Source organism: Perna viridis, chromosome 5 (genome assembly GCF_037379345.1).
Source record: "Perna viridis isolate PV_CMFRI_1.1 ecotype Kerala chromosome 5, ASM3737934v1, whole genome shotgun sequence".
NCBI classification, from domain to species: domain Eukaryota; kingdom Metazoa; phylum Mollusca; class Bivalvia; order Mytilida; family Mytilidae; genus Perna; species Perna viridis.
Window position 1 is genome coordinate 26,829,007 of NC_142449.1, and position 10,776 is coordinate 26,839,782.

General features: G+C 33.2%; 1 long non-coding RNA gene across 2 annotated transcripts; it reads left to right on the forward strand.

Moving 5' to 3' along the window:
• The first annotated feature begins 372 nt into the window (after positions 1 to 372).
• Positions 373 to 7,623, forward strand: LOC148616876 (uncharacterized). Of its 2 annotated transcripts, none has more exons than XR_015921913.1 (3): positions 373 to 514; positions 6,877 to 6,982; positions 7,483 to 7,623. It is a non-coding gene; the product is annotated as an uncharacterized LOC148616876 (long non-coding RNA). The 2 variants fall into 2 exon arrangements; XR_015921914.1 differs by lacking the exon at positions 373 to 514 and adding an exon at positions 5,519 to 5,702.
• The last annotated feature ends 3,153 nt before the right edge of the window (positions 7,624 to 10,776 follow it).

Below are 10,776 nucleotides of genomic sequence, written 5' to 3' on the forward strand. Positions count from 1 at the left end.
TGTTTGTTTGGTTTCTTTATACCCTCGCAACTAAAAGTTTCGGCATATGGTTTACCCTTTGGTTTGGTTTTATTGTTTGTTTTATTTGTTTTTCAATTTACTACCAAACTTATTATTCTCAATTTTAATCAATAATTTAAAAGATATCTCCCTACTTAAAGTACAGTGAAAAGTGCAAAAAATACTATCTTTCGTTATTCTACACGGATAGATAGATAGATAGATAGATAGATAGATAGATAGATAGATAGATTGATAGATACTCGCTTGGTACCTACGTGTGCCACTGCACCAGTGCACAAACTTTATGTACATAAAGGATTACTTTCGACGTCAGTTTATTAAATCATTGTTGAAATGATGAATAGTCAATGAAAAATCAAATTCTCGTCAAGTATTGCGTCATGTGCTTGTTTAGGTGTCAAAGGCAGATTCTTGTCTAAATATGGAATGCAAATACGTGCTTCGGAAATACGAATATCTGGTAGCAAATTAACTTCTATAGAAATTATAGGTAAATGAGAAGTACTTAATCCTTATAACCAGTCACTTAGTTCTAAAGAAATTGATTGAAGTCAGTGAAGCTATTTGTCGTTTCAATGTCATAATTACAGTAAAACGAAACGATCTTTATTGTATAGTGAAAATCCATCCGGTGGTAGGTGTGAGAATCCAAGGGCGGATCCAGATACTTTGGAAAGGAGGGGTGTCAGTCGGGGTTCCTCAGAAAAAGGGGGGTGCTAGGAAATTATTTGCTTTTCTTGTCAATTTAACGGATGAAAATGACATTTTTCCGATAGAAGGGGGCGGTGCCAACCACCTGCACCCTCCCTTTTGGTTCCGCCACTGGAATCAAACCAAACCAGGGGTCTTTCCCTTTGACAGGCAGTGCTGCAGTAAACAAACCTATCAATTGGGGGTCAATCCTGTCTGTAGCGGATTATAATGCTGGCTATACGTCTCACACAATTTCACACCATTGTCATTAGTTCTAGTGGTGTACAGAAAACACATCAAAAGATGAATGTTAGAGTCTCTACTTACTGTATTGGGATAAATAATTGGGACGTAGAAGAAATTTGCAATTTGAAAAAAAAAAGAAATCATTTCTTGATATATTCACCAGTTTGTCATGTAATACCAGTTTTTATTACTTTTCATGACAAAACAAAGTGAAGGATTAATCAATTCTTTAGCGATAATCAAAAGAATGTAATCCAGGGACAAAGACCCGACATGGAAAACAGACATACACAACAAAGAACGTAAAGTAACTAAAATCATACATACAAAGTAACAAAAGAAAATGAGCAACTCGGACTCCACTAAAAACTGGAAGCATGGACCAGGTGCACCGGTAGGGTAAGCGTCCTCTGCTTTTCTAGAAACACCCGCAGAGTTGCTCATAAAAAGTCAAGTCCAGGGTAGACAAACGAGGAAAGGAAAACTATGACCCGTTGAATAAATCAGTTTTCATGGTGCAAATGGATACACCATAACGATCCACGAGTTAATGATGACCATAAAACGTCTGTAGTGATGACTTCAATCTTGTAGCAACACATAACCCTGTTCCAAGAAAACGTTCAAAACTGAATTTAGGCAGTATTTTGCTGTGATTTTTGTTATCTTTTTTTTTGTAAATTCAAGCTTAAATTTTGTTTGTAGTTAATTTTTGTTTACTTCTATTAATTTTGATTTTAAATTGCTTAGTTCCTTTTGAAATAGTCTTTTCATTCACTAAGTTTTAATCAATATATACAATTTGCTCTACTTCAGATTTCCCCCAAATGTCCTTGAAATGTCATTTATGATACAATACACTGTATTTGTGGTATCTATTTCCCAATAATTTCACAAGGACACTCAAATGACTAAGAAGATCATGCACATGAATAAAACATACCAATTGTATCGGGCCTAACCTACTCGCAAGTTACATCACTGCAATTTCTCTTTTATCAGTTCAATGTCCAGACGACATTTAATGTACGTGTGCAACAACATGCACTGCAACAGGAAGCCTATGCGTAACAATGTCTTATTCACACGTCAATTTACACAAGGTCATAGGTGCGTTTGATCTTGAGGAATGATAAAACAACTATTTTTAGCTTTCAATTTGTTATCAAACGAGGAAATTGGGACTTAAAAGGATAGTGGATAAAAAAATTACAATGCCATGCCCCTAACATAGAATATCTACGTGAGATGGATCTTCATTAAGTATTTGGCAATGTCCTTTGAAGGTGTAGCATACTTCGTCTTTCGTGAATTTCCGGTTATGAAAATAACAAATGTACTACCTGTTCTCGCATACTCTTTAAGCATATATATATATATATATATATATATATATATATATATATATATATATATATATATATATATATATATATATATATATATATATATATATATATATATATATATATATATATATATATATTGGGCGTATTTGTTTTTCAAGATGTAACGCCATAAGTAGGTTGAGCGATTCTTATAAACTGCCTAATGCCACAAATAAGTTATCCAGTAAAACTCTCAAAATAAATTGCATGAATAGGCGAGCCGAAAACCACTTATGTAATTAAGCCAAAAGTAGTAAATTAATAGCTATGGAGATTCCTTTCATTTTCTGAGAAATGTTTCAAATGTTTGAACATGTATGTGCTGCAGCAGTAAACACTTATGGAAGCGGTTTTAAAAAGTGTAAAATGGCATCAAACCAGGTTACTTTGTATAACCTGTTAAAAAAATCAGAAACATTCCTTATAATTTAATTTCAAGGGATTCAAAACCAAATATCAAGAAATGGTTCGATTTGAATCACGGAATGTGGAGCAATGGACGTTAAAAACGTCGCCGTACCAAAACTGAATATACATACTTATTTTATTTGCTCAAAGAGAACCGACCATTCAGAAAGCTCCGTCATAAACCAAACTCAATTATACACTAGTTGACCTTGTGAATTGAGTATTGAAAAAGTTTATGTTTTCATTGGTTTTATGAAAAAGGATTGAGGGGAATGAGCACAGAACTCAAATGTTGATTAATAGTGATAAAAAAGAAGAATCGAGTCGTTTTATGCTTATGGGTATGTCCTGAAGAGATGCAGTCGTGTATGAAATGCAATGTATAAGAGGGTGTCCGTGCTGTAAACCAAGCAGTAGGTTCCACATGACACATATTTTGTTCTAAAAAAAAATCATCCATTCCATATCACAAATGCATCCTGTTTTTTTTTATTATTATTATTAACTGCAACAGTTAAAGAGAAAAATACATAGAAAGCATTGAAAGTTTTTTAAAAAGGGAGATAACTCTTCATTTTTTTGCAAAATTTCGTTGCATTGTTAGGAAACTTTAAAATCATTTTCTGACCCATCCATTGTCGCCTTAAAACATTCGTTTTACGATATACATATGATATATACATTACATTGGAATAAAAAAAACTCAGTGAGATAAAATTTACCCAACCATATCGTAGGATCTGCTTGATTTTTACATCGACAGCCTCTTTAATCGTTATATTCGCCATATACTTATCATTTGTACATTTGTTTTTGTTTTTTTTTTTCAAATCGAGATCATAGTTATAGTTGTGGAATATTAATGCAAATACTGTTATGAGGACTAAAAAATCAAATGTCACTCTTGAGGTTGGGAATATCCGATAATCCACGATTTGCGATATAATTAAATGTTTTTAATTTCAAATCAGCCGGATTACTATCTTTCTAGTTATAACCACCGTAATTGCTTTAGTGAAAATCCTTGTCTACAAAACAACGCTTGGATGAAGGCATTTAGTGATATATTGACAATGTTGCAACCGGCGACAATGGGTTTCCGTCGTAATATCTGTAATACAGTTATTATTTATAAAAAAAGAAATACATTTTTGATTCCTTGTACGTAATCCATTTTCATATTCTTTATGACAAAGACAGCTGATAAAATAACCATTATACTATGTTAGAACAGAAACCACACTCCATTGGGGAACATTTACTCGTCTATAGAATTTCATAACAAGATCTGATATAGGAAAAGATGATCGATATGTAGGAGGTCGAACTTATTCGAGGATAGTCTGTAGCAATAATTTTTTTGTACTATCACAACTATCTTTCAACCGAATAACTCTGATTCACACGGTCTTATTTCGTTTTGATTGCAAAATTGTGACTTTAATTCGAACATAATTACTGATAAAGTTAGTATTCGTGTTGCATTAAGGAATATTAGTATTACTATTTCGTGATGTAAGCCGCAACTTCTATGATATTGTTTGTATTATTTTTATGTCTCCCATAAATTCCTGAAAGCCTGGGAAGGTTTATAGAGAATAACCTTAAAGAGCTCTCTGTGTCATTGAAAGTCGAACAGGTGTAGTGTACACTGGCAATATATTTTTAAGTATTGTTGCTTTGAACGCATTTACGTAAATTACTTTTGTAAGAAATATGCTACAAGAATACTTGATGACAGGGCCGATTCAGGCGGGGCCGTGCGCCCCCCCCCCTAAATTTTTGCAAAGCATGGGTTGTCAGGGGTAGATTTAGTCGGTTTTAGCTTAAAACTTTAATTCTTGGTAATTTTACCACAAAAGATATCTACATTGCACCCACTCTAGAAGAATATTTTAAAAAATTAACCTCAAAAATTGTTTCGCCTCGCTTTAATTGTGCGCTCCTAATCTAAAATCCTGGATCCGCCACTGCTTGATGATGCCATGATTTGTTAACGGTAATGGACATTCATTATGATATATATTGCTGCTGCATAAAGTTTTCATTAAAAACTTAAATATTGTATGGGATGGAAATGCCCATTTAGAACAAAAATTACGACAGACGAAAATACTGATCGTCGTATATCAAATTATGTCAGGAATAAAGACTTGAAGCGAACCAGAAAACGCTTACATGTAGGACATCTAAAAAAGGCCAAAAACATTATATTTTTAAGGCATGTACACTAGATGCATATTTCATACAAGCATTTCGATTTTATACTTACAGTAGCCTTTACAACAACAAAAAATGTTTCATTTTTTGACATAGTTTAGATCCATAAACATTAGTAAAATGATATTCCTAAGTTTATTTTGTCTGGGCCTTTAATGTCTTACTGATTAACCTATATCTCTTAAAACCCTACGCTATGTACTGTCAATGATTGCCGTTTATGAGTTAACTTAAGTTCAATGGGTACGTACAGATGTACGGACCATATCATGAAAAGAAAACAAAACAACCGCAAGATCGATATAAACATCAAAAATCAAGCAGAACAAAACGGGGACTTCCAACACATTCTCGAAAAAGTGTAACGTCTGTCATTTAGTTGATTGAAGAAATCCCATAAATCCCAAAGCAAACCGAGCGCTGTTTCAATTTGTTATAAGTAATCGACTACATGGACCGATGTAGATATGGGACGAGTCAATATCAAATGTACATTTTACAAAATAAATGGTTGTTCCAGTCCCCTTCCTCTAGTCCTAGCCAAAATACAGCCCGTGGAAACAGGAATTCAAAATTCTCAGATTTTTACGTGACTTTTGAACTAAAATCAGACTTCCGAACGGTATTTTGTAAAAAAAAAACCATGCTGTCACATTGGGGGTGGGGGGGTCGTCTGAATTTGTGTTTCGTGTACTCACATATGGACATATATTCCATCAAAAAGTAAGTGACACATTAAGGTGAATACAAATGAACCTAAAAATCGTAGTTTGAGATAATTCCAAACCTTCTACAAAAAACACCAAACTATTTAAAATTTTCTCCTTTGTGTTTTTTTATCAGCAGCTTGCTTATGAACTTCGGCATATTTGTCGCTAAATTAATGTTTTATTTGAGTATATTTTTTTCAATTCGAACATGGCAGTTTGTTTTTATTTCAATTGTTTGCTATATTTTCATGTTTTTATATTTTTATATATCAAAAAATTGATTAGCAAAACGAACGAATATTAATGATATGCATTCATTATTGTTTACAGTGCCGCCATGATGAAAATACAAATATTTTATTTAGCTCGAACACAGTTACAATAATGAAGAATTATGATAAATAACTTAAGTGTTTATCATATACCATGTATTTGTTAATTATAATTTGTCTAAATCATGTGCTGTAGTCTAAGTAAATGAGTGCAGTTCAAATTACATGTATACATGTTCCATAGTCCATACACACATTTTTATAAAGACATGAAGAGTTGTCGTTGAGTAATTCCTGTTGATTTTCATTTAAATGAAACAGTCTATGATACAAACTTGTTGAACATGATGAGGGTAACACATACAAAACCTTACAAGAATCTGTTATTTGTGTATACAGTATCCCATATTTCATTTTTGAGAACAAACATAAATTCATGTACAAGGTCAAGGAAACTCCAGTGAAACAAGTATTGCTGAACAGTTGACCAAGAGCAATCAAAAGCAATATTTAATGTTCCAATGTATTGTACATGTAAGTGATATGAGAACATTTCATACATAACTTGAAGTAAACTACATGAATTATATGGTTTGGAAATTAATCTAAACATTAACATATACATTTTTATGACCTTGTATATGACACAATTTTCAATTTTTTAAGAAGTTTATCGTGCTATTTTTTTTTTACTTTTTTAATAGATCCATAAATACAAGCTGTTGACTTACATTGTATATCAGTAACTAAGGATAAGGAACTAGTTTTATCAGTCATCAGATTTCTTTTGCACAGTATGTTGTCATGAACATGTACAATTATACCATAGTCATCACAGTATGATAAAAGTCTATCCATGTTGATTTTCAGTATCTCTTTCCATATTAAAAGGAAATATGTTTTGATATTTTCCAGAAAATTTTAGACGCAGCCGTCATGTTCTCCTACCAATGATACAAGTTACCAGACAAGTCATACATAACAGGAAGCTCTGTTCAAATGAAGTATGATAATAGATTGTGTAGGTTTTTGAGGTTCTGTATACAATATTTTTATGCCTTTTTTTTGAAAAAAAAATTAATATTGATTTGGGGTGTTCCAAAGGTAGGAACCACCTCTAATGTTGGAAGTAATGTGGAAAATTTTTGCAAAAAAGAGGAAATTAATAGCTTTGACCCCCACTTTCAAAGTCTTTTGATTGTTCACTAGAAACTCCCATTAGTCAATTTATTTTAGAAATTTATTTGTATTATTTCTACATATGTAATGTAGATAGATCCCATATGTGTTTATTGCTTAAAATGTAGCACTACAGTTCCCATGACACTTAAATGAAGGTTGTAACATAGACATAATATTTTAGCATAATGGGATGTTTTGTTTGAAGAAAAAAAACATCCAATGAGCCATATAATGCAAGGTTTACTTAAATATAGGTCTACTTCAATACAGGATTCATGAATCACAATAACTTTGAATATGAGTATTATGTATATTTATTACTGATTTTTATACTTCCAGGTCATCCATGCAATATATATGACTGAAAAGAATTCATACATGTATAATTTAGATGATCTTCAATGCTGTTCAAATCTCTGCTTGCACTGTAATGAAAGCTGATATGAAGCTGAAGTTTGAAAATAAATATTTTCAAAATCATATTTCTTATGCAAATGTACAAGGTTTAAATGTGTTGTGCTTCAAAAGTAAAAGTCACTTTCATACATGAATACAATAACAGCCATGTACACTTCTTGACAGTACCATCCTGGAATACAACCTAGAACCCCTTGCACTGCAAGCTGTCACTCTATCAACTGAGCTAAAAAATTACTTCTTTGTTTTCTGTAGATTAGGTTGATTATGGTCTTTTGTAAATAGCTTTACTTTATTTGTTTTTGGGCCTTTTTATAGATTGCTTAATGGTATGTTGTTTGCCCATTATTGATATCCATGTGGTGATTTCACTTGTAGAAGCTTAATCGTTACTTGCTTTGTTTTTTGATTGACTATCTCATTGGCAAACATAAATGGTACATGTATTTAAGTTTTCTACTTATGACTAGTGAGTGCTAAATCTTTCACTACTTCTCGAACAAGTAATTTTGTGTAACAACTATTTGGCTAAGCAACTGTTGATTCTGTGAGGTAGCACTATGAAACCGCCTCAAAATGTCAAAATAGTAGAGTAGTATAAAGCAGGATCATTTCATACAGTAAAACATTCTTGTCCTGAAATGCAAGAAATAATTGCAATATGCATTGAAACCACAACCAATCAATGAAAAAAAAACAAGTTCCACGGGTAAATAGAATAAAATATAAACATTCACAGACATTAAACATTTTGAAAATTGTTGAATTTTGAGCTAATAATCATGCCATGTACTTGCACCTATAATTTACATTGAATTGATCTGAATTCATGGTTTCCTTGTATAAACTCTACAAGACTGGTAAATTGTGATTTTTTTTGTTCACAAGTTAAGAGAGATGTTGAGGTGAGGATAATCATACCATAAGCTCATGATGCACCTGTTTAGTAGGACGTCTTATCGAATGATAATTATTAGCCAACTGTGCTGGTAATACCTGTTCATTGATCAGAGGGGGTTGGCACACCTCCTTTTTACCAGAAAATTAGTCATTTTCATGTGTAAAATTGACAAAACATGGAAAATAATGTGTTAGCATCACCATCACTTTGGCTTGCACCCTCCTTTTCAAAGTGTCTGGAGCCGTCCCTGTTCACTAATCTGTAAATAGCTTTCATCATATTTTGCTTTAACCGTCTAGCATGAAACAAGTTGCCTGTTTTGAAACTATTTTAATATTCTCCATAAAAGCAATAAAGAAATATATATATAAAAAAACAATACAGTGCTTATGTAGCAAACCATGTACTCCAGCAATGCTAAAGGTTGTCTGGCAAGCTATTTTCTGACTTGGTGCCATCCTGGGGTATAGAGGAACGGAATTCCAACCTCTTACGTTGTAGGCGTAACAGGGACGGATCCAGGATTTTAGATAGGGGCGCACAGCAAAAATTCTGCCGAGCGGAGCGAGGTGACACAAATTTTGAGGTTAAATTTTTGAAACAGTATAGAGTGGGTGCAATGTAGATATCTTTTGTGGTAAAATTAGCGAGAAATTTTAAGTCTCAACTTGAAAGCGCCTAAATCTACCCATGACAACCCATGCTTTGCAAATTTTAGGGGGCGCACTCCCCCACCAGAATACCCCTCCGAGTAACCATGTTGATTTTTATGAGTGGGGTCGGGGCTAGGATCACACTTGAAATGGCAGGACAATGATATATAATTTTATATAAATACAAAAATGCAATAGGCGAAAAAGAAGGTTCTGGTTTGAATATTACATAAAAAGATCCAGGACACAAAATTTGACTATATAGTCCCTTTTTCCCCTAACGATTCAAATGGATATAGAAATTTATCATTATTTACCTTGGAGGGGGGACTGGTCATTTTGAAATCATATAAAATTTTCTTGACCCCCCATGATATTTCCTTATCCCCCTTAAAAAACATTTTTTTTAAATGTGATACCCCCTCTATTAAACATACGTATGGAATTTTCATGTAACAACTCCTACATTATGCCAGAGCTTGCCGAAACTACGCAGAGTTTGTATCGCGCTAGAATTCCAACAAATAAACTTCTGGAACAGGGTTGTGTTGCTACAAGATTGAAGTCATCCCTATAGAAATTTTATGTTATGGTCGTCATCATGAAATCATGGATCGCTATGGTGTATCCATTTGCGCCATGAAAACTGAATTGTTCAACGTGTCATGGTTTTCCTTTCCTCTTTCGTCAACCCCGGACTTGACTTATTAGGAGCAACTCGGAGGGTTTATCTAGAAAAGCAGAGGACGCTTATCCTACTGGCGCACCTGGTCCATGCTCCAAGTTTATAGTGGAGTCATAGTTGCTCATTTGCTTTTGTTAATTTGTATATTTGATTTTAACAAATTTCATGTTCTTTGTACGTCTGTTTTCCATGTCTGGCCTTTGTCCCTGGATAACATTCTTCTTATTACCGTTATAACCGTAGTTCCCTTCACTACTCTTTGAAGCAAAAGCAGTCGAGATGTTAAAGAATTCTTACAATAAAAAAATCAAGTCTTCAATTCCAAAACTTGATACTTTGGAAAAGTCTTATCAAAATCAAGCAGAATCAGACACAGCTCTTGAGATTCAAGATATTGGTAAGGAAATTGAATCGTCAGCAGATAAGTCGGACCAATTTGATGTAATAACTGTAAATGTTTTAGGTCATGATGGTTATGTTGACGTGTGGACTTGATTTTACCAGAGATCATGCATGTGACAATGAAATAAAATGTTTAATGGTGGTAAAATATGTTTTAATTTGACTGGTGTAATGCTCTGTTTAACTAAAAATTTGGATCCCCCTTGAAATCCATGTGCAAAAAAATGACCCCCCTCTTTGAAGTTAAACTGAACCCCCTTTTCCACTTACAGAAAAAAATGACCCCCTGGATACATGTACTTGCTTTGTTTAAATTTCAAACAAATGTCTACGGTTTGAATATTATTTGTAAATTATTATATAAAGGATGCCGAATCTAGAGGTTTAACCTTAAAAAAAAAAGCTGTTATGCACGTGGCTAATTACAATATTCGTTATGTTTCGGCTAAATTTACATCCAATGAAATGAACATCTCGTTAGCGAGAACACAGCGTTACTTAATATATTTATCAGGCACTTTTAAAGAACCCAAAGCTTTTCCGAGAGGAAATAATCGCCATTTTCTTGCGGGATA